The sequence below is a fragment of the Antedon mediterranea genome, chromosome 4 (genome assembly GCF_964355755.1).
Source record: "Antedon mediterranea chromosome 4, ecAntMedi1.1, whole genome shotgun sequence".
NCBI lineage: Eukaryota > Metazoa > Echinodermata > Crinoidea > Comatulida > Antedonidae > Antedon > Antedon mediterranea.
Genome location: NC_092673.1, coordinates 22,031,353 through 22,054,988, shown reverse-complemented (window position 1 = coordinate 22,054,988; position 23,636 = coordinate 22,031,353). Strand labels below are relative to the sequence as shown.

Here is a 23,636-nt window from a genome sequence, read left to right as displayed (position 1 = left end):
ATCTGTTATAAGTTTTATAAAGTTTATCAATTTGCTTTATTCTTGACAATAAAAGTAAATCATTTTTAATTAAAGCTAACTATGTCACATAGGACTGAAATATTGAAAAACATTTCTACCCCTTAATTTGATTTTTTTTTCTTTTATCTTTAATTTTTACTGTTAGTAAGTCAGTAGAATTTGTGCTGCTTGATAATATGTAATTGTGACCCATTATTAACTTTTTGTACTTGTATATATATATATTTGCACTGATGAAGGGCTAGTGTTGCCCAAAAGCTCTCCTAACTTTTCTGGCTGTTTTACTTTATTGTTTTTTTGCTTTTTTTTTTGTATCTCCATTGAGATCCAGCCACTAATACCCACAGCATTGTCATTTTTTTCAGTTATTTGCCTTTGGATTTATATATATTGTAATAACTGTGTGGGTGAGTGGCCGAGCGGTTAAGACAGTGGAACCGTAATCACGTAGCCATAACATCGGCAGGGGTTCGAGGCTCACTCACTCCATGGTTCTGGTGGTAGAACGAGTCTTCTCGGATAAGGACTATAAACCGTAGGTCCAGTGTACACAACTTGCTCGTGTGCACTTTAAAGAACCTAGTACATCTTTCGAGACGAGTAGGAGGTTACATCACAGCCACTGATCACCAACTGGGCCCTCTGGGAGACCAGTCTTTGACTGAAGAGGTTACCCAGTATAAATATATATTTCAATCAACTGTATGACTTTATTTGTAAACATTTTGTATGGGTCGAACCTCTTGTTACGAGAGTGTTCCTCCGTTTTAATAGAGAGTAACCAATAAATATTATTATTATTATTACCACTTCATTTTACAATAATAATAATGTTTATACATTTTTAATGATTATGTTTTCAAACTGTAAGTTTTTAATTTTTTCTTTGACCTAAATATCAGGTCAACAACTTTTGTCTCAATGTCATTTTTAAGCATGTACAACAGTAATGCAAGTTCATTATTTAGGAACAAGGATTGATCATAAAGTAAACACAGTCCATTGTGTGTATATACAGAAAAGGGTATAACAGACTTGTTTCGTTTTAGTAACTACAAAAAAATAAACATCTATTGTCCTAAGCAAGCTCTTTGAAGTTTTAATTTAAAAGCAGAATGTGTACTTAAGAAATGGGCATCAAAAGCCTGTTTCATCTTGTGACAACAGAAAAATAAACATGGGAATCTTTTGTGCCAGGCTTAGCCCTGTGAAGTTTCAATTTAAAAGTTCATAAAGACCGTTGGTAATTGAGAACCATATTGATCTTAACTAGGTGTCAATAGAAGTTTTAAATTAGCCCAAGTTCATTCAGCCTGTAAATTGTGTTGCACAATATAACTAATATAGGTGACAAGTATGCAAAAAGACTTGGGATTGACTTTCATAAAGAATATTAAATGTTGGTAAGATGATATTGGTAATACCTTAAACAAGACATAAAAGATCAAGGCTGATAAAACTAGTTTTTTGAGCCGTTGGCTGTGATGCTTGATGAACTACAAATGTTGCATCTACTGTAGTACTGTAGACCTAACTACTGTAGGCCTATCACTGACTTGGCACACATTTTTCCTATTTATCAAACAAGCATTTCATATGTGTTTTTTCTTGAATTTTTGTCAGTTCGTAATTATTGGTTTAAAATAATTATGTATTTGAATTTTATTTTTCCACCTCCTTATTTCTGAGCAGTTTTCTTTAACTCTAGGTGTTACGCGACTGTCAGAAAAGTATATTGAACCACTTTGGAAATCAATGCTTTAGCACTGAAAGTGTCATTCAGTATAAAGACAGAATAAATAAATAAATAAATGAATAAATAAATATTAAATAATAATTGATAATATATAATTGATAGTATATCTAACATGAACAACCCATTTTTTATTATTTTTGCTGGCACCAAAATTCATCAGCGATTTATGTCAGTTTTTACATTTCAGATATATGGCCTACAATACAACCCATATTGGCCTGGTTGTGAATGATGATAACTGTGATCTAATTGACCTGCAATGTTTTGGATTTTGACTCTTATTGTTTTTAGAATGTAAACAAAGCATGATTATTGTGTACTATATGGTATTGTGTAGAAAGTGCAACCAACAGGTCAAAGTTAAACGAGATTAGGATGAGTGGTACAGTTAGGTTGTTGTCAAAGCCTTTGAAGGTCCTTGGAAAAATATTTGCAAATGTTTTCATCCTTTTTATTTTTCATCTATGTACTTAATTATTTAGACCTATATACCATCATATCTCCTAATCTTATTTTAAAGGTGTACTGAGTTCATTTGAACTGTTACTTCCTCTTTCTCCTAGCTTTGATAAAACTAAATAATTAAGAATGTAAGGAAGAAGGGTTTAGAGAGTCCCTTTCACTCCGAGTTTAAATTGTTCGTGCACAAAATAAGGTATTAGCAGACAAGACATTTAAATCTACCTACCGTACCTACCTACCTACCTACCTACCTATCTTCTTTGGGCTCTTTGGTGCATAAGGCTACAAGATTACTCTGTCAACGCACCCAGTCCCTGGCCACAGGTTTGGCTTGCTTCCATGATTTCCATCCCAACTCTGTTCTCCTTTTCTACCATTTGTCTTGATGTTGTTTCTGGACACCATAATTTGAATCTGGTCCGTCACAATTGAATTTTTTTTTTAATGTTATGCAAAAATCAATAAAAATTATAAATGGAAAAAAAAACAATCGCACTTCATAATGATCGATGGACATTTTGAGAATAGGACATATTCTCAATTATTATAATAAAGATGATGTGAACACCAAACTCTCGCACACACAATATGTTTCAATTAAACGCAATATTTCAAGTATTAATTGTTCTTATATTCTCACTCCTGACGACAATCAAAGTGTATTGATCGAAACGTCGAGAAACTCAACTGCTTTTTGGACATGCGGTGTACTGCAAACTTTATATCTACATTTGATTTCTATATCTAAACCTCTTAAACAAGTATATTATTATGAGAAAATGCTTTTGAAACTATGGATTTGTTTCTAATAAAAAAAAAAAAAGTTTCGTCATTTGTAGAAAAAAATTGTCAGGCAACCTGATTTCTCATTATAATTTAAATTGTTGGTAAATATGTAAAATTATTGTACAGATGTTACATTCACTTACATGAATGGTATAATTAATTACATTAAATAGATAGACATGTAATTTTATAACAAAATTTATTTATATTTTATTTGTGTTTCCTTCATTCACGTTTTCCAACTTGCTGAGATGATAGGATACTGTAAATATAGATAGTTTTGAAATAAATATAGAATAATCGGTGACACAAAGCATTGCAAAGCAAATTAAAATTATTTACTGGTAACCGTAAGTAGTATAACTTGAAAATCAAGTCTTATATGGTTATATCTAATTTATAAAACATCAGTTTATCATCAAACAAGAGGAAATGCCTAATTTGCCTTTATAGGAAGACGATAATGTTAAAAATTCAATTCCACATTTACAATGAAATTCTTAACACTACTCCCAAAAGACGGTAAAACATCAGTAGAATATATTAATATTTTATATGCATGGATGATTCCAAGATGATTCATAATATTACATATTCTACTTGGATTTACACGGTAATCACTACAGATGGATGTTTGGTCCATTTCGATTGCTTTTAAATGATTGTGTATAATATTACCATGTGCTGATTTCATCAACGATTTACTGAATATAAATTCCATGATTCAATATGACCAGTTCATAGTGTTTTTTGTTTTTCAATTTGCTTTCTAATTGTTAATTGTCATTCTTCTTGATTATTTTAAGATGTATTTTATTGTCCTTAAAAAATTAAAAAAGGTAAATAAAAAATAAAACTTTAAATAGACCATTTTGTATGTTTAATATTAAATGTTTTTCATAATTTGTGTCTCTATAGTCTTACGTTTAATTAAAAGCTATTTTAAATTTTGATTTGATTGTGATTTTGAATTGATCTAAATCACAATTTTCTAAATAATTTTTTCCTTTTAATTTCTCTGTTTATTTTCGCGCCGCGGCTCTAGCCAGCTATGTCCCAGGAGGACACATTCATTAATAAGCTGTTTCATAGCGGTAGCTTTAGTATCTAAGGCTGACAGTTTTGTGAATTTGGAAACTCGACTATAATTTATAGGTAGCTGCTGGACCCAAAAAAACGTCTGGGAGAAGAGAGTCTATATGAAAGCCTTTGCTGATAATACAGTATTATTGAGATGTAGACGGAAATCTGTAAAATCTTGATCAATAAATAATAACTTCGTTTTTGCTGTCAACCAGGCCGGTATTATAATAAGTCACTGTCAAATAATCATTCGATAATGGTCAAAACTTTATTTTGGCTCTGTCAACATAAAGGGAGGTATTTACAATGACTTTCTTTGACTGTCAATCTAGGCCAATGTTATAATAATACGCCGTCAGATATTAAATCATTGAAACAGTCCTCGTAAATTTTTTGTTGGTTATCAGATGCCGTGGGGGGTCCAATCAATTATCGTCAGAAGGTGAACAATCAGTCTAGGTAGCAGCAGCAGAACGCCTGCTCCATTAATTAATCCAGAAAAAGGTTTGTACATTATCTATTTGTTAATTAGCCTTCTCCTAATACAATTATATTTTCTTTAAAAAAAAGGTTTTATAAGTGGTTTCAACATTTATGACAGTAATGTCTCTATTTATAAGATATCTCTATTAAAAACTAAGATATCTCTATTAAAAACTAAGATATCTCTATTGCTTGAATAAATGACAGCTTGGCGCGCCATATGAAAGTGTTGGTGAATTCATAATTATACTTAATATTATATTTATATATATATATATATATATATATATATAATTATATTATTATACAATTGAAAGCAAAACCCGTTGAATCTCAAATCATTAGGACTAGAAATTTGGCTTATCAATCAAATAAATACTTTCGTTCAAAATGAAACTCCAACCTCTCTAATCAAAAGATTGAACTCGAAAACGGACCGTTTTTTTGAATTGGGTATGTTGAAACATTTCAATATTCATTTAAAAAAGTACATTAATTATGGTATTGATCAGTGGCTATAGAGGCGTAAAAACCCTCGGTCAATATCATGTAAAATGCACTGTGGAAGGGTCATTATTAAGACTGCAAAATTGGGCTTATCAACAAATAAATACTTTCGTTCAAAATGTAAAATCAAGGCTGAAAAATTGGGCTTATCAACAACAAAATATTTTATTATTAGACGCGATAACATTAAGGATAATCAGTATAATTATTAATATAGCCACTGTTACTAGTTTTATTCTACATGCTAAAGTAAATAAAAATCCACTAGAAAACAAGCAAGTCTGAATGTTATGCTTATTAGCCATGTTATGTTTGTTACTGTAGGCCTATGATTGTTTGTAATGTCCACATATTATTTCCGTGGGCATATCCATAGTGTATCACTCACAAAAAAGACGTGTGAGGTTCTTTCTTTAGATTTTGAAGAATGATTTGTGTTACAGGTTGACACAAGAGTCAAATGTTCAAGATATCGGCTAACGCCATGGAACCCTTGGCTTATCAATGAATAATAAATACAGTACTACTTTCGTTCAATTGAAATCGGAATCTGACCGTTTCATTAAATTGGGTGTGATTAGGCCTAAACATATAATAATTTATTAAAAAGGTACAATAAAAACAAATGCATCAGAGGCGTAAAGAACCCACGGTCAATATCATGTAAAATGTATATGGTATACGCACTGTGGAAGGGGTCATTATTATTAAACTGGAAAATTCGGCTTATCAACAAATAAATACTTTCGTTTAAAATGTAAAATAAGACTGCAAAATTGGGCTTATCAACAAATAAATACTTTCGTTCAAAATGTAAAATAAGACTGCACAATTGGGCTTATCAACAAATAAAATACTTTTTTTTCAAAATGTAAAATTAAGACTGGAAAATTGGGCTTATAAACAAATAAATACTTTTTTTCAAAATGTAAAATTAAGACTGGAAAATTGGGCTTATAAACAAATAAATACTTCCGTTCAAAATGTAAGAAAACATTTTTTAAATATAATCCTTAAGCTCTGTCTATATATACTATCAAACTAAATATGATGTGCCCATATTATATAGACATGACGATGTCATATCACTACGATAATCGGGCATATCACTACCATATTTGGGCACATCACACTTTTTTTGTTAAACTAGTTGGGACAGTGTAGACACAGAACTATGTGATCGAAACATAAGTCGGAATTGGACTGACGCGATTGATTTAATTGAGTATTTTTATTAATGTAATGATTCATTAAAAACTATAATACCGATACGCGTTTGGTACAATGGGGCAAAAAACCCTGAGAAATAATGTTATAACGCGATTTGGTGATAGCTTAGCAATAATACAACCCATATAAAATAAATGTTATTCTACAGACAGTAATTATATATTCAAAAGCCATATTATTATTATTATCAATACCTAAATGCGATAGTAATAACCACATACATTATTCCCAATACAAGTTTGTGCGTTTAATTCTAGAAAGAAACGACTGTCACAATTGACTGTCCTTCGTCGAGTGCAGACGTGTTTGAGCGGAGCTCTCACACGTATACGTTTTTAGATACAGTACTCGCTTACCTGTGATAGCATGTTGCAAGGATAAGCTACTAACTGCATGAGACCTGTATACCTACCTGGATAGTGAACTTATCGGTTGCATTAAATATAGGTACACTTTTGTTATTTATTCTAACTAAACATCTACAATGGCCAACGTGGAAAACAAAGAGCCAAATATTTCTAATTTAAATATTAGCGCCGCTGAACCGAACACCTGGCTGTCGACTCTCATCAAGTCAATCATGGGCTGCAAAACCATTGCTGATATTAAATCTACATTATGCGACGCAGTCACCAAGATTGTCTCCTTGGAAAAAGACATTACCATCCTCAATCTTGAAATCACCGGTTTACAAAAAGAACTGAGGAATTTGCACGCCGATATGCAGGAAAATTCTGATTTCATGGATGTTAAGCTGAAGGATATTGCCGAGGATACGCAGCAATCCACTACGGAATGCATAGAAGAGATACGCGACAAAATCGACAACCTAGAAGGACGTCAACGCCGTAACAATCTGAGGTTTACTGGCATACCCGAACAAGCGGAGGATAGTGAAGGTACTGTTAATTTCCTTTCCTCATTTATTTCCAATACCACCGGCATCAAAATCGCTAATGATGATATACAACGAGCCCATCGAGTTGGACCACGTAATACCACCAGGGATAAACCGAGACCACTTGTTGCATACTTTCTCAGATATTCCACTAAAGAAAGAGTACGCAAGGCAGCTCCAAAAGTGAGACCTAAATTTAAAGATAATAACATCTACGTAAATAATGATTTTACCAGCAGAGTGATAAGTAGAAGAAAGGCATTATACTCATCGATGAAATACCTGCATTCCAACAAAGTAAAGGCCTGGCTCCACCTTGACAAATTGCGTTACATAGATGCAAATGGTTATGTTCGCACATTCATCGACATGGATCATCTTGCCAAATACTACCCGAACCTCAAGGAAGCACATGCCCCCGTAGCTACTGAGTAATTCTAGTCGTCGCAATAATTTAACTTTACTTACCGTCAACCGAAATATTACCTATAATATATTTTTATTTCAAGAATTGTTTATTTTGCTTCTCATTAATTATGTATTAATGTATACAGTCTCATGCATGCTTATTGCTGTATTTGTTTTTTAGATAACGCTATACGCAGCTATTGTTAATGAATGTTAATTATCTTCACTTACTTCCTTTTTATGACTTTAATGTGAACTCTGAACTTACTAACAACAATGATATTTCTAACATAACCTTTAATCCAGTTAATTACAATGAAAATGACAAATATGATGAATCTTTTGATCAACTAATTAATAATCTCAATTCACAGTCAGTTACCCTAGATGAATGCAGCTTTTATGATTATTCACAATTTAATTCTAAGTTTAATACATCCTTTAATACTAAACTATCTCTCCTGCATCTTAATATTAGAAGTATTACGCATAAAGTTAATGATCTCGAATGCCTTTTGAATTCAATTAATAACAAATTTTCCATAATCGGTATCAGTGAAACATGGCTTAATGAAAACTCCCCTATTCCTTTCATTAATAACTACTCCTTCTTTGCAAGCAATAGAAGCAATAATCAAATTGGCGGAGGAGTTGCATTTTTTATACGTAATGATATTAGCATTACAATTCGAAATGACTTAAAATTACCAGACGACCTTTCCGAATCACTTTTTGTTGAGATTGAAAATTCAAAGACAAAAAATGATATTATAGGCATTATTTACAGAGCCCCCTGTGGAGGGCTAGATTCTTTTACTAAATCCGTCGATAATGTATTAACCCAAATTAACAATGAAAACAAAAATTGTCATCTCATGGGAGACTTCAATATTGATTTATTAAAATTCCATAACCATAAATTAACAAACACCTACCTAAATACCTTAATTTCCCATTCTTTTTTTCCAACTATTTCAAAACCAACTAGGATTACCTCAACTTCGGCCACCTTGATTGATCATTTTTATTCCAAACAATCTAACTATAAAATAGTTGCTGGTGTTTTACTTAATGATATCTCCGACCACCTTCCTATATTTCAGTTCATTGATCAAGAAATTAATGATCAAAACCTTGATGATAATAGCGCCAACTATTCATTTCGTATAAACGACCTAAATGCCTTATCGATTGATTTAGAAGGTGAAGACTGGTCTATGATATTTGATTGTGACCCAAGATTGAGTTTTGATATATTTATTGAAAAATTTACAAATATCCACTCCAGACACTTGGTTAAAAGTAGTATAAAATCAAATAAAACGTTTAAACAACCATGGATGTCATCTGCTCTCTTAAAATGTAGTTCTCGGAAACATAAACTTTATAACAAATATATGCACACACGTAGTAATAATGGCAAATTAAACTATACCAAATATAATAATATTTTCACTAATCTTTGTCGCACTGCTAAAAAGAATTATTATACTTCCCAGTTTGATAGATATAAAGGTAATCTGAAGAACACATGGCTTGTAATAAATTCTGTTTTAAATAAAGGTAATAATAATAACAAGCACCCGAATCTAATTAAAGACGGTGATAATATTTACAAAACTCAAAAAGAGATATGTGAATCGTTTAACAACTATTTTTCTACAATTGGTCCTAATCTTATTAATAGTATGCCAACTAATATAACTGATCCATTATCTTATCTTCATTCTGCGTTTGCCAACTCATTTTATATTAGCCCAGTTTCAATTGGTGATGTTAACCTAACTATATACAATCTAAATTCTAATAAAGGGTCTGGATCTGACGGTATTACTGCTCGTGTCTTAAAATCTGTATCTCCCTTAATCATCCACCAACTTACCCATTGTATAAATTCATCTTTTTTATCTGGCACTTTTCCAACACACTTAAAACTAGCTAAAGTTGTGCCCATTTTCAAGAAAGGTGAACGAAGTCAATTATCTAATTACCGGCCAATATCACTACTTTCAGTGTTTTCCAAAATTATTGAAAAACTCATGTATTCTAAACTTTCTGATTATCTCACAAAATTTGATATACTTAATAAACGCCAATATGGTTTTCGAAAAAATCACTCTACATCCCATGCCGTTTTAGATCTTATTAATAATATTACAAATTCATTTGAATCAAAAGAAAATTTATTAAGTTTATTTATTGATCTTTCAAAGGCCTTCGATGTTATTAATCACGATAATTTAATTAAAAAACTTGAGTGCTATGGAATTAGAGGTATTTCATTGAATTGGTTTAATAGTTATTTGAAAGATAGAAAACAATATGTTGCATTAGGATCTTGTACATCGTCGACGATGGATATTACTTGCGGAGTGCCACAGGGATCTGTGCTTGGGCCATTGCTCTTCCTTATTTATGTTAATGATCTGGCTAATGTCAGTAACAAATTGCAAGTAATATCCTTCGCCGACGACACCACCTTATTTTACTCTAATTCCAATATTGATTTATTATTTACTACATTCAATGATGAATTAACAAAATTTTGTGACTGGTTTATTTCAAACAAATTACTTATTAATACTCTTAAAACAAATTATTTAATTTTTCACAATTCTCAACGTAAACTAAAAGTTGATGACCTAAATATACTTCTTGGCGGAATTCAAATTGAACGCAAAACTGAAACACTTTTTTTAGGTGTATATATTCATGAAAACCTCAAATGGACCAGTCATCAAAATTACGTTTCGAAAAAAATATCAAGATCTATTAGTATTATTAACAGACTTAAGCACTTCTTCCCTCTAAATATTTTAATTTCTCTTTATAACACACTTGTACTTCCTTATTTCCAGTATTGTAACATTATTTGGGCTGCAGATTACTCTTCTAATATTGCTAGATTAACTAAATTACAAAAACGTGCAGCTAGAATTATTACTTTTTCACCATATAGAACCTCATCTGAACCCCTTTTTAAACGTCTTGGTATATTAAAATTAACGGATATCCACAATGTTCAAGTTGCCAGTTTTATGTTTAATTATTTTAAAAACCAACTTCCTATTTCTATGATTGATATGCTCTGTAAACGTACCAAATTTCACAATTACAATTTAAGAACTTCTCATTTAAACATTCCTTTTGCTAGACTTACAAAAACTAAATTTTTTATAACTATATCAGGTCCTAATTTGTGGAATCATATCCCACCAAATATCAAAACGTCAATATCATTATTTACTTTCCGAAAAAAGTTAAAGAATCATTATATATCTAAATATTATACTGCTTAGTTAATATGCTTATTATCATTATTTATACTCATATACTATTTATGTCTTACACAAAATATTAGTTGTTGTTTATTATTGCAATCTTTAATCTATACTATATATAATGTATATATAGTATATACTATATATATACTGGAATTATAATTTATGTATACATATTTTTTTTTCATTTACCAATATCGGTAGTTATTTCATTTATAATTATCATGAAACTATTGAAATATAATTTAAATAATTTTTATAAAGAAGATGTTAGTTATGTTATTATACTGTAATTTTTTATCCTAAATTATATAATTATATATTCTAGGTTATTTTTATTTTTTTAGTAATGTGTTTTGTTATGGGTCCCTACGAGACAAGTTTTTAACTTCTAGAAGGGATCCATGATAATAATGACTACCAATTACTGCTTTATCTATGTTCACTTTAATATCTTTTTTCTATTTTGTATATATTCATTCATTATTATCTAAATAAATATTATCTGAGTGAGAGTGAGTGCTGACAGGCTAGGCCAATGACATAAATCACAAGTAAAGTCCCAATTGTTCACTTGCGTTTTGATTGACCGACCTATTATATTAGATTAATGAAGACTGTTCTTACAACTGTCCAGTCAAAAAGTTACGCGGCGTTTTTTGTAAGAAATATTTCTTGTTTATTCAAACATATTGTTGTTGTTTTACACTGTTAGATTTAAGTATTTACGTAAAGAATAATAAGTATCATAATTAACGTTCTCTTGTACTATATAATAAAAGTTTCTTGGAATACCTGACATTCTCAGACATGGATACATCTCATCTACCTCACAACCCGGAAACGTTTACCTTAAAAACATTCCAGTATGTGTGATATATTAAAGGAAACAGAATTCTCAATATACCTGCTCATCAGGAGTTAAGATAAACATTACACAATGTGCTATATTCCAATAGGAATACAGTTGCTAGCAAGTAGCTTTGCCACGCTGGAAATAATCAATATAAAGACATAATTAATCAGAGAGATACAGGCGTTAGTCCCGACTCCTGTTTCTATTGATTTTTCTCTCTCTTCTCATTGTATTGTAGGTCATTGAACTAGTTGATCTACGATGAGTGAATTACAACAAGCATACATTTCCACTGTGTGAAATAAAGTGGTGCGATGAGCAGTGTATTGCAAACAAGAGGTACAGAAGACGCAAACGTACAGGAATTTTAGCAATCAGGGAATTCATACATAATTTCACGGTAAGATTGTTCATGTAATTAGTATTGCATTACACTGTTTAGTGGTAAATTTTTTTGTTTATGTTGGTCATTATCTTGTACTAGATCGGCAGAGGCGTCCTGGTTCTGACGACTTAGTTAGCTTCCTTCATTCCTGTATACAGTAACATGAGTCTGTTGTAGATACCGTATATTTCGGTGTATAAGTCGCACCTGTGTATAAGACGCACCCCCTAACTGAGAGTAAAATATCGGTATTTTTTATATCGTCGATTTATAAGACGCACCTTATATTTCATCAAAACAATGTTTTTTATATATTGTAATCAATCTTATTGTAATAATATATTTTGTTATATCTACAACGGCGTCCTTTATTTAGGTTTTTTCTTACCTAGGCTCGGCCGCGGCCAGCCTCAACAAGTTGTTTCTAACTTGTTATTCATGAGTTTCGCACCCGCAACATCGAGTGCATGACCGTGTGTGTAACACGCACGTGTGTGGGCTAGCCTCGCTCGATCATTTCAAGAGGGCGCACGTTTTCACGGACAATCGTATTCGATTAGTATCTATGTATCCAAGAAGTGTGTACGCTAGGTCCATGCTATAATCACCCGGAGAATATACTAGTCGAATACCGTACAACATGTGGCCGCCAAGAAGGGCTTGCGCTGGGGGTACGGCGGTCGGCGATCGTGCGTATAACTATAAATAAATACTATTCCAATCGTAAACGTTTACAAATGAAATTTTATCGGAGCGCCTAAAACAGCTCCATAATAAACAAATCTTTTCATCATATTTAGTATAACATCACGCTAAAATGCCTTGAAAACTAGGCAGAAGCAGGTTGCCGTTACGTTAGTACACTGTAGCTAGGCCTAGCCTAGCCAACGAGGTGACGATATGTACACTCTGTGTGGTGAGGCATTTATGTTCGGTGTATAAGACGCACCCTTAATTTAGAGGTCAAATTTGCGTGTCAAAAGTGCGACTTATACACCGAAATATACGGTAATTCGTTTAGATTCAATATCATAGAAATAAGGCCAAATTAAAAAGAACTTTTTAAGCGTCAACCTATGAATACATTTCAGGTGAGGGAAGAAGGGCGGTTTTCCCCCAAAAGTAATGTATTTGAATAGGTCATCGACATTGATTTCTGCTACTTTGTTACCAGAGAGAGTACAGTATATGTCCGTAATTTCTGTAGTACTTGCAAAGTTGCTATTTGTGGTGTGTAGGTATAGTATCTTCAAATTTTTTTAGACTCGCGCAAAAGAATGCTGCTTTCCATAAAAAAAAACTAATTTTATTTACAAATATTTCTATTTATTTATTACAAATGTTTAATACAGTACGTTCAAATTTAATCAAGTAGAGTAGGTTATTATTATAAAGGATTCCATAAATCATTAAACATTGCTGTAGGCCAGAGCAGTCGCCATGCAGTTTGAATGGCGTCTTGATTCTATCACAGAAAAATAAAAAATACTTTTAATACAGTAGTGTAGTATTACTCCTTTTCTGTAAAAATGGTTTACTGGTAGAGATGACAGTGAAATAATAATTGTATGAATACCATTTGAATGAGTATAACCTAGTTTGAATGAGTATAACACCATTAGTAACCCAATTTGAATGAAGATAACATGAAATGAGTATACTGTATAACCTTGTTTGAATGAGTATAACCTAGTTTGAATGAGTATAACACCGTTAGAATTAGTAATCCAGTTTGAATGAAGATATTACATGAAATGAGTATACTGTATCCTAGTTTGAATGAGTATATAACCTAGTTTGAATGAGTATAACACCGTTAGAATTAGTAATCCAGTTTGAATGAAGATAACATGAAATGAGTATACTGTATAACCTTGTTTGAATGAGTATAACCTAGTTTGAATGAGTATAACACCGTTAGAATTAGTAATCCAGTTTGAATGAAGATATTACATGAAATGAGTATACTGTATCCTAGTTTGAATGAGTATATAACCTAGTTTGAATGAGTATAACACCGTTAGAATTAGTAATCCAGTTTGAATGAAGATATTACATGAAATGAGTATACTGTATCCTAGTTTGAATGAGTATATAACCTAGTTTGAATGAGTATAACACCGTTAGAATTAGTAACCCAATTTGAATGAAGATAACATGAAATGAGTATACTGTATAACCTAGTTTGAATGAGTATAACCTAGTTTTGAATGAGGATAACCCAATTTGAATTAAAATAACCTAATCTGAATGAGGATAACTTAATATTTGCCCAGAAGGGCAGAGCGTACTAATTGAAATTGATGTACAGGTGTTGGTTCTCTCCTTGGTTAAACGTAAACTCCCTCAAACTGATCACCCTCTTTATAAAGAATACACTTCCATCCAGTATACTGTATATAGGGATAGGGGTAGGCGCTGCACTGCTGGCTGCCGTGGGTCTATGGAGGGCCTATAATTCAAATTTCCTCAGTTTCCAGTTAAACTTGAGGACCAGAGTAAATACCTTACAGTTAAAAGTCCTCATGAAAATATAGATTTTTTTTCCTATATTGTGTATTAATAAAAATCAAATGGCAACAATAATTACTTTTTTAAACAATATTTTACCTATTAATTAATGTGTACCGCTCAAATCAACTACTGTATACAGTAGTATATAGAATTTATGATTTATTTCCAATGGACACTTTTATATCATACAACTTTATGAACTGTGGGAATTTTATTTATTCTTTTGACTATAAAGTCAAGGCTAATTTGTGTGTTGACTCAATTTCTTTTATTATTGTGTTATTGAATTGTAACTACAATGTAGCCCCAGTCAGTTTGAACGTTGTATATTAAGTAGACAGTATGGTATAGTCTATAGAATTCACTGTACACCTTTATTGAATTTACATTATTCAATTGAATCAAGTCTGAACCTCTATGATTTAAAGATTATTTCCTATTGTTAAAATTTAAACTTTGAAACGAATATTTGAGACATTTATTGATCTATATCTTTTTTGTTTGCTGATTGAAAGATAAGAAGACAATTATTGCATTTTGCAAAAGAGCGATTTAGTCTTTCTTCAGGCCAGTAATCTTTGTGTTTGTTAATGGATTTCTCACCCTTATTAAAGTATTAATTGTATCTAATCTCAAACCTTTCTGCTTGATTTCGCTTTGCTACAACCAATGTTTATTAGTTAAATGAGGAGAATATTTTCATGAGCGGAACTATTGACAGTTTTATTCAACAAAATGTTCTCCCAATCATCGAATATACTCTACTGTATATTGATAACTTTCATAATTAGGTAACAAATGTTAATAGGAGGCTAAACATGCAAAAAGAGCCGCTCAGAATTTGGCTGAGAATCTAAGAAATTATATGTATCCTGAATACTATACATTAAGCATTGCCATTATATTCACACAATTCTCTAATTAACCATTAACCAGCCTTAACCATTGAAAAGGGTGAAAATAACCAATGGTATGTGATATGAATTCAAATATCAAATGGCAAGGCAAGCCTGTAGCCAGGATTTTTACAGAGGGTTCTTTTTCACAAAAAGGAGAAAGTTCAAGCGTAAGCAACTGAAGCATGGAGGTAGATTTAGTTGGGAATTGTTTTCACTTAGGGCCTGTTTCTGCTGCATAGAAAATAACCGGTTAAAGGTAGATTTAGGCCTACTGTACCTAGTACTGTAGCCTAGATAAAGAGGGAAAAGGATAAAGAGGGGAAAGGAAAAAGGGGGGTTCTTTTGAACCCTACGAACTCCCTGGCTACGGGCTTGCAAGGATACACTTAGTTATGTTTATAGAAAAAACAATGCAACAATACAGAACAAACTTGTTTTTTTTGCTAAAATGTATTTATTATTTTTTTATAATAATTGCAATTCTCAATAAAACAAGGTATATTAAAACATCTTAACATTCTTATAGTTAGAAGGAAAATAATATTCCTTGACCTGACCGACTTTATGGTTGATTTTAATTTGTAATTATTATTTTTTCATTGATCAAAGATGTTGATACTGTACATACTTATTTATTTCTTTTAGGGCTTAAGGCTTTGTTGAAACATCTAGAAAATTGATCTTGTAGCGTGCTTGTTCTCAACGTACATGCTTTTCTCTTGTTATTTCTAATAATATTAAAAGGCTTTCCATTGAGGAGGAAACATGTACAATCTATCCTATAATGTTATTTTTTTGTACAGGTATATGATATTGAATTTATCATAAATGTGTACCAGTTGAAGGTTCTGTCAATGCTCATTGTACAATGTACAGTTGGTCGATATATTTTTTTATAGAAAAGATATAGAAATGTACAATATGGAAATTCATTTCTGTGTGCCCCTTTTTCAAGGTCCTGTAAGGGTCTGTTTCTGCTGCATAACGCAATTTAACCGGTTATTTTTAAATAGATTAAAAATAGATAACAATAACAAGACCGCGTTTCTGCTCAATTTGTGCTCCGAAATAACCGGTTAAATCTATGGGTGGTCGTCGAGCAAAACGTCATCATTACCCAAAATGCAATACACTCAGACGGAAGTAGAAGTTGGCTGTTTGTTTACATCGACGTCGTGAGTACACACGTGTGTATTATATCGCCGAACATCTCACTCAAACATGTTAAAAAAATAAAATGTTGTCTCCAGGTCTACAAGTTTTGTTTTTTGTAAAGCCTACTTACATCGCTAATAAAGACTCAGAATGTTGCAATACTTACCAAACGAGAGTAGATAATTGTTAATTAATTATGAAAACCCAACTTTTATAGCAAAAATTGTCCGAATTTATGTTAAAAACGATGAGTTTAGCCACAAAAACTTAAATCAAACGAGAGTATCCAAGTCATAGAATATCGCACGCATATAGTGCCTTTAATAAAATAATGAGTATTGAACATTATTTCGTATATTTATGTACTAACATAAATAATAACACATTTCTATGCTTAATAAAATCATATTTAATATATTATCAAAGGCTCTGATTACCTTTGTTTTCGGTCGATGTGATGTTTTTCTAAAAAATTATATTATGTAAAACGATCAAAGTAAGAATGTTCATTGTTCTCCTATTAAAGGCACTAAGGGCGTGCCATAAATACGCTCGTTTGGATTAAGTTTTTGTTGCTAAATTCATCGTTTATAACATAAATTCGGATGATTTTTGCTATCAAATTTGGGTTTTCATAATTAATTAACCATTATCTACTATCGTTTGGTAGGTATTTGCAACATTCTGAGTTCCTTTTGTTTCCGTTTTGGTGTTTATATAGGACCATCCATACCCTTCGCGAGCGTGTACTAACGCCTCAAATTGCTTAGCTTGGGTAGTCCCCGGAACTCCACCCCAAACTCCTCTTTTACTTTCGCAAAAATGCTCTTATTTATTATCTGTGATTCTTTTCTATTGCCTGCCATCCTTCCCCGTACTTTCTCTTCCCCCCACAACTGAATAACATATCTTGTGATTTCATTCATTCACATACATGTTCACTTCTTCGTTCGACTGTCAAAACCACAAGGAAAACACACATCGTATTCGTATGCGACGGTACGGTATCTGACCCGGGGTCACAACTGTCAATCAAATAACCGTTATTTCGTGTTGCAGCTAAGAATTGCTCAGCGATAACCGGTTAAACGGCGTTCTAACACCGATTTAAATTGGTGTTTTTAACCGGTTATTTTGCGCTGCCTTTTAACCGGTTACCACAAATGTGTCCTGTTTCTGCTGCCAAGAAAATGGAGTTAATTTATTCACACCGATTTTAATTTATTCACACCGATTTTAACCGGTTATTTTTTATGCAGCAGAAACAGGCCCTAAGACTTTAGTTTTTGAAAAGTTTTTGAAAAACTTCAAATTATGTCAAATTTGAATGAAGAAAGTGTTTTCGAATAAATGTTAATGCCTGAAACATGTCAATGTTTTTAGTATTGTTAACTTTATGTTTTGGAAAAGTTATGGGAATTGTTTTCACTTAGGGCCTGTTTCTGCTGCATAGAAAATAACCGGTTAAAATCGGTGTGAATAAATTAAAATCGGTGTGAATAAATTAACTCCATTTTCTTGGCAGCAGAAACAGGACAAATTTGTGGTAACCGGTTAAAAGGCAGCGCAAAATAACCGGTTAAAAACACCAATTTAAATCGGTGTTAGAACGCCGTTTAACCGGTTATCGCTGAGCAATTCTTAGCTGCAACAAGAAATAACGGTTATTTGATTGACAGTTGTGACCCCGGGTCAGATACCGTCGCATACGATGTGTGTTTTCCTCGTGGTTTTGACAGTCGAACGAAGAAGTGAACATGTATGTGGATGAATGAAATCACAAGATATGCTATTCAGTTGTGGGGGGAGAGAAAGTACGGGGAAGGATGGCAGGCAATAGAAAAGAATCACAGATAATAAATAAGAGCATTTTTGCGAAAGTAAAATAGAAATTTGGGGTGGAGTTCCGGGGACTACCCAAGCTAAGCAATTTGAGGCGTTAGGTACACGCTCGCGAAGGGTATGGATGGGCCTATTTAAACACCAAAACGAAAAAAAAAAGGGACTCAGAATGTTGCAAATACCTACCAAACGAGAGTAGATAATGGTTAATTAATTATGAAAACCCAAATTTTATAGCAAAAATCATCCGAATTTATGTTATAAACGATGAATTTAGCAACAAAAACTTAATCCAAACGAGCGTATTTATGGCACGGCCTCAGTGCCTTTCATAGGAGAACAATGAACAATCTTACTTTGATCGTTTTACATATAATTTTTTTAGAAAAACATCACATCGACCGAAAACAAAGGTTATCAGAGCCTTTGATAATATATTAAATATGATTTTATTAAGCTTAGAAATGTGTTATTATTTATGTTAGTACATAAATATACGAAACAATGTTTAATACTCATTATTCTATTTAAAGGCACTATGTGCGTGCGATATTCTATGACTTGGATACTCTCGTTTGATTTAAGTTTTTGTGGCTAAACTCGTTGTTTTTAACATTTAGGACGATTTTTGCTATAAAATTTGGGGTTTCATAATTAATTAACAATTATCTACTCTCGTTTGGTAGGTATTGCAACATTCTGAGTCTCGTTTTTGTTTCCGTTTGGTTTTTTGTAGGACCGCGCTCGCTGGGAAGGGCCGTGTGTCATCGCCTTTGTTGTTGAGGAATTAGGCTAGATAAAAATTATCGTAGGCGATCGGGCGCTGCACGACCCTCCCCGTGTTATTGAAGGCGCCATGAGAATTAATTTTATTAACGATGGTAAGTAGGCTTTACAAAAAACAAAACTTGTAGACAACATTTTATTATGGTCCATGTTTAAGATGGCGATATCACACACGTGTGTACTGACGTCGATGTAAACAAACAGCCAACTTACTACTTCCGTCTGAGTGTATTGCATTTTGGGTAATGATGACGTTTTGCTCGACGACCACCCATAGATTTAACCGGTTATTTCGGAGCACAAATTGAGCAGAAACGCGGTCTTGTTATTGTTATCTATTTTTAATCTATTTTAAAATAACCGGTTAAATTGCGTTATGCAGCAGAAACAGACCCTTAAGAGTCAAAGTGTATATACTTTATTGACCTTTTACTCAATTTCTAGGCACTTGCACATAATCTGTTATTCATTTACTGGATCCACAAAATGCAACAGTGGGTGTGTCGATAATCGTCCAATCACATTCAATGAAAATATGAATAAATAAAATATTTTTTTCTTCAAATTTGTGAAGAATATGTGTTGATTCGATACAATAAGACTAATACTAGGCTCACGCAAAAGTTGGTGAAATGTTTGTCTGCCAAAATGAGCTTGGAGCTTTCCATTGGCGACGAGCTGATCAGCTACTACAAGTTATTGTATGCTAATATTGCATGACATTCTACAACACTCAAGTATAAAGGCGTCCATATCATTTGTTTTTCAATTTGCACTTTCTTCTGAGCAGCTGGTTGACATTTATCTAATCCTGGACATTCAGCATGCCCTACCTTGTGGTATTGCTGAATTGGTTTTTAATACAAAACAGGTATAATACCAATGAAATACAAGATTATGTAACACTTTATATCTGTAAATGGTAAATACACAGTATGAGAGAATGTACAGTATCAAAAATTTCAATAGGGCCCCCGAGTCCAATTTTGAAATTACAATGTCAAAGATAGGATCCAAATCTGTCACTGCCTTCTAAAAATGGACTGTCTTGTTTAATATGTAGATGCACTCAACATTAAATTACTAGGACTTTTAATTACATTTTAAAATGATCATACTGACTGTACTGTATATCAAACTTTTTCCCTTAAATGTGGTCCACTGCAAAAGGAGTAATATGTAAATTAATTAATGTTTGATTCGCAAGTTTATTGAATTAAAACATTAATATCTGTGTACTTATAAGCAATTAACTAATAGCCAGGTGATTTAATTGAGAATGGAGCCTTTCGGTGAACCTTCTTGAAACTTGCATCAATGTGTTTTCAATCATCAAAAGGCGAAGGTTAAACTTTCTTCTCTGTTCTGAATTATTTTTACCAATGAACTAATCACAACAAGTACGTGGCCTATTGGGCATTAATGACATCTGCTCCATTCCAAACATATCTTTCATACTATCAAAGTCCAGTGAAGATCTTGAGTAAATGTTTCTGTTGCAAAAAATAATAACCAATTAATAAATCGTGTGAATAAATTACACAAATTTCTTTGCATCAGAAACGGCATAACTGTTAAAAACATCTAAATGGTTGCGGTTATAACGCCATTTGATTTTAACCGATTAAAATATTTGGTTGACCCAATCAGTTGACCTGTGAATAAGTTAGTTGATTTATTTTGTTTTGATCAACCTGCTGTGAATTTATGGATTGTTTATGTGTACAATTTGCCAGCCCTGTTATTTATGGTTCTGTGTTAAACTTACATTTTGTAAATGGTTACATATTTCTCTAGTTTCCAATTTACGGACTATTTGGCCTTCTGCTGCAGATCTTCAGTTTTTTTTATTAAAGACACTTTCCCTATGTTTTTATAATGTAAGGTCACAAACTGTATTTTATGTCAAATTAAATATTATTGGCCTATTGCAATAATTTTTATTCATTGTTTAACAGTTAAATATGTGAAAAATAAGTTGATTCTTATAATTTAAATAACCCGCTATACTGTAAATATCAGCATGCATCGTGCGCGCATTAATATTTCCGTTCCATTAATAACTTCTACATAAATAACTAAATAGTATCCTCATGAAATTAATCCTTTATTTTATTCTAACAATTACAAAAAGTTGACTTGGATTGAGTTGAATTACACCGTGTTCTGCTTGAACGCTGTTGCATTAAAACCTAATTATATGGCTTTGCAAGTACAGTGTGAATTAACAAGTGCTTAAACTGTCTTGCTTATAATAGCTTGAAATCTGGCACGTTGCCCTTGAAACCAATTCCAACTTGGTGCTGCTGATGTAATACATGCTTAAAAAATATGCAATTACTATTTAATACAAGGGATCAGAAAAGTAAGCTGTTAGTGCTACCAGTTTTTCTAATTAGCAATACAGTACTTAAGCATGACCATTTAACAATTTAAATTTTTGCTACTTGTTACATCTTTGGTTTTATTTTAAAAAATGAAAAAGTCTAGGCAGTGTAATTTGGCGGGCCAGAGGTGGACCCATGAAAAACGGAGGAAAACTGTAAAAAAAATATTACCAAAGAACAAACTTAGCAGAAACTTGGTCGCTATATAAATTTTAATCTACTACAGTAGAATCACTCTTTTGGGTAACCCAAAGATGAACAAAGGACAATATATGTTTCAGGGAATACCCCTATTAAGGGGACATTTTTCTGGATCTTGAAGTCTTAATAATTAGGGGTACCACTGTATTTTGAAGTATCCTCCAATTAGCAGAAACAGGTTCCTATATGTGTATTCTTACCGTCTCATTATGTCAAACTATTATTAATGACTATATTATAGTGGTTTCCTTTCTGGGGGTCTATTTAGATTTAAAATATTAAGTTACTAAACTGATGCATTTAGAACTTGGTATTGATTTCATTTATTCTTGGAGTAATCGCCATTTGGTTTTATTAGTTATTGACTACATACAGTATGGGACATGGCCATTGACAAATTGTTTTGAACTTCTTCAATGTACCTATTCTGAGGCTTGCACCCATACATATCCTATTTTATTTATGTTCATGGTGGATGGGTTTGTTTGTTCGTTATTATTTATTTATACTGGGCGTGTTCAGTCAAGGATTGGTCTCCCAGACGGCCTCTAGTTATGATCAATTTCTGTGATGTACTAGTAGTACACCGGCAAACCCCTTACTTGTCTTGAAAGATGTACTAGGTTCTTTAAACCACCAGAACCATGTAGCAAATGAGGCTCAACCCTTGCCGATGTTATGGCTATGTAATTACGGTTCCACTGTCTTAACCGCTCAGCCACTCGTATGCAGTTAACCATTAAAAAATGATTTAACAAAAATATGTTGTCATCACTTTGTGATTATTATTTCAAAATGTGTCTGAATATTCAAATGCTTTAAATTAATCTGCTTTTAATTCATAAAGTGCCAGTATTAAAGAAATGCTGGCAGATGTTAAACAAAAGATTAATTTACATAAATTAAAAATAATTAGTAGTGTGTGTTTTATGTATGTAGTTTGTAGTACAGTTAAAAAACGTTGTAACATTTCTAAATAATTATTGTTAGTGTATATTGACATGGTTATTCACAATAAAAAAAATGTTATTTACTTACTGGGAATTTTAATGTTGAATGTTTACTTTATTAATGATTGAAAGGATGACATTAATAAACATATTTGAACTTTTAGAATTGCTTGTACTAGACAACTTTATAGATGCCTGCACTTTGAGACATGTGACTTGTAAGTTCGTAATAATAATCTCTTGATTTATGTCTTGACCTTGGTGAAACTTTTATTATATTTTCCATAAACTGGCCCCAAAATATTATAATGTCGTGCTGTGAATTCATATTCACCTAGCATAGATTACAGTCTGAATGCTGTGTTGAGCAAGTCTCACACTGTGTCTGTGCAACACACAGTGGTTTATACTGCTTACTGATTGGTCGATTAGATTCTCTTATTATAAACCAAGTTGAATTTGCTTTTGCAGTCTCTTACTTCACAGCCACATAGTGACATGGGATTTTGTCTCTTCGTCTATTAGGGAAAGTTTTGATTGTATTTGCTGTTGACCATTGTGAATATTGTTGGTACTGTGGATTTTACACATGTAGGAATTTAGGTGCACAATAGATTTACTTTCTGCTGGCTGTTGAAATGTTTTATTGCTGAATTTGGTTTGACATTTTTATGTAAGTTTCACTACAAATGGTTTTATAATTGGTAACAGGTGAGCATGGATAACAGTGCTATATTTTGTCTAAC

The 23,636-nt window shown here is 32.3% G+C and overlaps 1 protein-coding gene across 6 annotated transcripts in view; it reads left to right on the top strand.

Annotated features, from left to right (window-relative positions):
- LOC140046919 (discoidin domain-containing receptor 2-like) overlaps positions 1–23,636 on the top strand; it is an 82,844-nt gene that overhangs the window by 7,235 nt on the left and 51,973 nt on the right. For 5 of the 6 annotated variants that reach the window (XM_072091677.1, XM_072091676.1, XM_072091675.1 and 2 more), the window contains exon 2: positions 12,010–12,171. The gene's annotated coding sequence lies outside the window, so the exon portion shown is untranslated. Of the gene's footprint in view, positions 1–12,009; positions 12,172–23,198; positions 23,564–23,636 lie in introns of those variants that run through there. The other variant, XM_072091674.1, reaches the window with a different exon arrangement.